Here is a 5,716-nt window from a genome sequence, read left to right as displayed (position 1 = left end):
CACCCCCCCCCCCCAGCCATAATTATTACAATTTGTTCCCGTTTTGGTATATTATCCCAGTAAATTCTGAATTGCTATAGTCTTATTTCAGATAATGATAAGATACCGACCAAATATATTGACATAAGATGCCACTTGTCTACAATAGATCGACCTTTCTGTGACTAAGCACCATTTAAGATTCTATATCAATCACGATCGGAATCTGTGGATGATAGTGGAAGAGCCCTTTATGCCTTTCTTTCATTACTCATCTCTAGCTTTCTTACCCTCCACGAAAAGAGAGTTGGCTGGCTTTTATATTTTCCCCTTTCATGATACATAAAAGTGAGTGTCGTTGGCTGATTTCTTCCATGATTGACCAGTAAAATTTGTCTTGCCAACGTTGAAATAAGAGAGTACATACCAAGATGTTGATAAGGTCATTTGACAGAAATTGCCCGTGTAACTTCTTGCCCAAGAGGGAAGTGTTCATCAGAAAACCCAAGAAGTTTAGATATTAGTTTCAATGAGAAAATTACGTGCATATTCTAATTAGAAAGACTTGTAGTAGCCGCCATAAAAAAATCAGGAAAAAATAATAATTTGAAGCATACAAGTCAAACAAAACTAGTGGGATATGACAATGAAATATATACGCACCTCGTAAGCAGAAAAAACAAAACCAAGCCAGAGCTAGTCGGAATTCATGAAAGGTTTTTCCTGTCCTCTGTTAATTACAGAACAGTGGTGTGAAAATTATGAGTGCTTGTAATATGGACTCATTAGAGAATGATTAGTAATTCAAGTTTCTAGAAACATTCCTAACTTGTTCCATTTTACATTTTTATTAAATACCAGTAATAATTTTTATTTTACAAGTATTTTTCTTGTGTTGAAGGAGTTATAGTTTGATGTCCGAAAAATAAGCTAGTATAAATAAATATTTAGTTTATGGTAACAATTTAGTTTACAAGAATGCAAAGTTATACATCATCATTGTAAACTTATCATATGAAGGTAGTTTACAAGAATGCAAAGTTATACATCATTATTGTAAACTTATCATATGAAGGTTATGTATATATTCAAAATAGCATAATAAATTAAAAAAAATCCTTGTATACATACTAATGTATTAAATTAAATGAAACCAAAATAAAATATTTATTGAATCACTTTTAAAAATATGATCGAGCTTTGTTATTGACAATAGTTAATCATTTGTTCTTAAATCTTTATTATTCTTCACTTAGTGCAAAAAAATATTTACAATAAACTTCTTAAGATTTCAACACTACCACCTTTTTTAGATAAATATCTAAACAAGATCGATGAATCAAAAAAATTTGTAACTCAATCAAATATTTCTTAATAAAGACTGAACTTAGCTCTAGATCGAAAGGAAAACCAAAAAAGAAACTTTTTTTAAAAAAAAAGTGAGCAAAAGTTCATGAAATCTAGAAAATCAATGTATGAAGCTCTTCCTTCAATCTTTTATATATATATATATATATATATATATATATATATATATATATATATATATATATATATATATATATATATATATATATATATATATATATATATATATATATATATATATAATGGATTTTGGAACCAAAACAAATAAAAAACTAATTTTGATAATTACCAAAATTAATTTTCATTATTATCAACTTTGATTACTTGTCATAAAACCATAATTAAACATGAATATTTTAGCTTTAAATTTGATGTTTTTGAGCTGAAAAGAATTATAAAGGTTTTAAAAAACTCTTCTAGAAGAAAATTGATTAGATTCATTAGCTAGATTGGACAAAACTATAAGCTAGTAAAAAAAAGTCTTTATAGGCTAAAGAATTATTTTATAATAAATCCAAATTCAAGACTAAAATAAGTTGGAGAAAAAAAACTCAAACCCATGCCTAGGACCTTGGATCCGAAACCTAATGCCTAAGGCTCCAAACCCAAAGTCAAAGTTCGCACATGCGAGTTAAATCCATACTATTATGCTTCGGATTATTTATGACCTTTTAACTTTTCACTATATAACTACAAGAAAATCTATTTCTTTTTCATGTGGGATAGAAGATTTTGAGTTTCATAAAATATGTCAATCTAGAGTTCTTTTAAATTAATCTTTTATTCACCCATAACTTATTTTAAATGTTAATATTTCATGTTAAAGAGCTTTCATTAGAGAAAATATTTTAACAAAATTTTAACCTTAAAAGTGAGTATATCCTATGTTGAATTTGACCTTAAATATATTTATTAACCATGTCTTAATTAAAACAAATTTCAATAATCCTCCATTTGAATGAAGATTTTTTAACTACTTTAAAGACTTGAAGATCTTTAGAGAGATAATAATTTAATGGACATTAAGAAATGTAACTTTTGACTTTGAACACTTATAGATGTTTTTTGGTTCTTTCTGTTATGTTCATTTAGGTTTTGAATAACTTCTAGATTCGTGGGTGCTTTTTCAATCTTTATTAAAATTCTTAAAGAAACATCCACATTTCATAATCTAAGACGGAAAAAAAAAAAAACGAAACCTATACCTAAGATCTAAGACCAAGAACCTAAAACCCAACGCCCAAGGTCCAAAGCCTATGCCCGAGCACGTGCATGTGAGTTAAACAAGTACTACTTTGCTTAGATTTATTTATAACCATTTAACTTCCCACTATATAAACTACAAGAACATCTCATTTATTTTTCAACATGGTATAGAGGATTTTAGGTCCTTAAAACATGTCAACTAAGGTTATTTGAAATTAATTTTTTAGTCTCACATAATTTATTTTAATCATGTTAATATTTCATGTTAAAACACTTTTGTTTAAGAACAATTTTCAACAAAATTTTAACCTTAAAAATAAGCTTACTCCATTTTAAATTTGACCTCCCATTAACCTTATTTTAATAAAATAAATTCCAACATGGTTGCCATCTGGTATTGATATTAAGGGAAAAAAACCTTAAAAAAGTGAACAAATATGACAATTTAACTTGAACTTGATGGATACCAAACTAAATGGATAAAATTTTTTTGGATAGTTATTTGACCCTATATAAAATGGATATGATATGGATATTGTTAAATCTAATCCAAAATCTAATTCAAACCTTATCCATATATATATATATATATTGGTACATATTTTTTTTTAACTTTGTTATCTTAAACTATCAGAAGGTCAAATGTTACCATTAATTACTCCACTAGAGTCAATGTAGAGAGGTATATGTAATATCTCATTATAAGTATTATTAATATTCATCTACATGAACACATTGTAATTAAACAAATATATAATTTTAACATTGAACTTGATATTCAAGTAAATATACAATGTGTTATTGCTAAACAATATTTATTAAATTATCTTTAGTGTTGAAAGTTTGCTCAACTATCAAATTAATGCTACCAACTAAATTTCTACAATAAATAAACCAATCATTACAAATCATGCTATCAAATTTTGTATCATAACTGAATCCTCGAGCAAAAGGCCTCATTATCTCATCATTATTATTTAATATCTTAACTAAAGCTACAACACCCTTGTGTTTAATATCACTAAGTTTAGAGGAGTACCTATGTTGATCACTATATCCAATATTAATTATACTTATGCAAGTGATTACAAACTTTTATAAACATATATTTTACTGTCTTAAATGTACCAACACCAATAAAATACGATGCTTATCTAAATGGTTGAGTAGATATGGGTAAAAATACAATAGTATATCCATGCTTTATATTATTGAAGTTTTTATGTTTAGATCAACTAATTATATACAACTCCATTATGCTTGATCTATTTTGGATGAACAATTCCATTATATTTCTAAAATTCATATTACAAGCAATTGGTATATGAAAATATTGATGTTCTCCAACAAGACACCTCTAAATGATATATATTTTAACATCATTATAATTCAACCTAAGTCTTTTATATATAATTTGTTTGATATCTTTAAATAATATACCTCTACCATTGATATTTAGGTGCATAAACACATTGTAATTGAATAAATGTTTAGTTTAAATGTTGAATGTAATATTCAAGTGAATGTATAATATGTTATTTCTTAACAACATTCATTGAATCATATTTAGTGGTGAAAGTTTATCTAACTACTAAATTAATACTACCAACTAAATTCCTACAAGAAATGAACCAATCATTACAAATTATATCTTCAACTCCAATATCATAACCAAATTCTAAAACATGAAACCTCATTAATTATCTCATCATTTGTATATAATATTTCAACTAAATCCATGACACTGTCATTTTTATTATCATTAGGTTTAGAGAAGTCATACGTGTGTTAATCACTATATATAGTGTTAATCCTACTTTGATCATAAATTTTTATAAACATATCTTTTACTATCTTAGACGTGTCAGCATCGCTAGAATGTGATGCTTGTCTAAGTGGTCAAGCATATGTGAATACAAATATAATAGTGTCTTTGTGCTTTATATTATAGGAGCTTGTACATTTATATCGACTAATCATATACAACCCTATTATGTTTGATCACCTTGGACGAAAAATTTCATCAAATTCCCAAAATCCATATCATATGTAATTGATTTATATGCTCCCTAATAAAACACCTTTAAATGATATCTATTTCAACATTATTATAATTCAACTCAAATCTTCCACATATAATTTGTTTGATATCTTTAAATGACATGTTTTTTGTAGCATTCAAGAACTCAGTACTTTTATCAATGTAAGTAATACTATTATTCATATAAGAAATAATAGTGTCATCATAATGACACGACATAAGAAATTGAAAGATATAATTTGTAAAATAAAAATATCTATTTCATACAAAAATAATTAATCTCAAAATTCAATGCAAATCTTAATTGTTATTCTTTTGACCTTAATAATATTAATGATAATGTATCTAATTGTATTAATTAAAACCTATATTAACTTAGTTGAAGTAAAATCCCTAATTACAATAATTTTTACCAAAATTTAACACAAACTTTAGTTGCTATGATTTCAATCATAGCTTTATTAATAGCATTAATTGATTGAAAAAAATAATTGCATCAATTAAAACAAAATTTATCTTAGTTTAAAAAATATTCTTAGATATGGCAAATAACCCCAAAATTCAACTTATACCTTAATTTTTTTAATTCAAACCTAATTGATTCCTTAAATAACATCAATTTTATAAAAACACACATAATTGCTCGACTCAAACCCAAAATTATTTTAACATCAACAAAACACCAAACTATCAAACATCACACAAACAATCATAAATCAAAATTTAAAACTTCTCAATTTAACAATAAAACCCATAAACTAAGAGGAAATAGAAATATTTTACTTTTATTTTTTGATGGTAGGGTGGTAGTTTTATTGATTGTTGTGGAGGGGTGGTTGTAAATCGTGAATTGCGTCAACAATTTACAATAAAAAAACATTAAAAAGTTTCATGAAGACAAGGGGAGAATGGTTTTGATGGAAGATTAAAGGTTGTTTTTAGCTATTGAAAGCTATTTTAATAGTGACTTTAAAGATTTTAGAGCTTTTTTATTTTCAAGAAGTGACGGACATGAAAAGTTTTATACCCATTGTAATTGATATTTAGAATCATAATTATATTTTGGTAACCAAAATTTAAAATTGTTGTTTTATTTTAAATTGTGATTACGATAACAAATAT

This window comes from Populus euphratica, unplaced genomic scaffold, assembly GCF_000495115.2.
Source record: "Populus euphratica unplaced genomic scaffold, PopEup_1.0 scaffold293.1, whole genome shotgun sequence".
In the NCBI taxonomy this organism is placed as follows: Eukaryota; Viridiplantae; Streptophyta; class Magnoliopsida; order Malpighiales; family Salicaceae; genus Populus; species Populus euphratica.
This window is presented reverse-complemented; position numbering follows the sequence as displayed.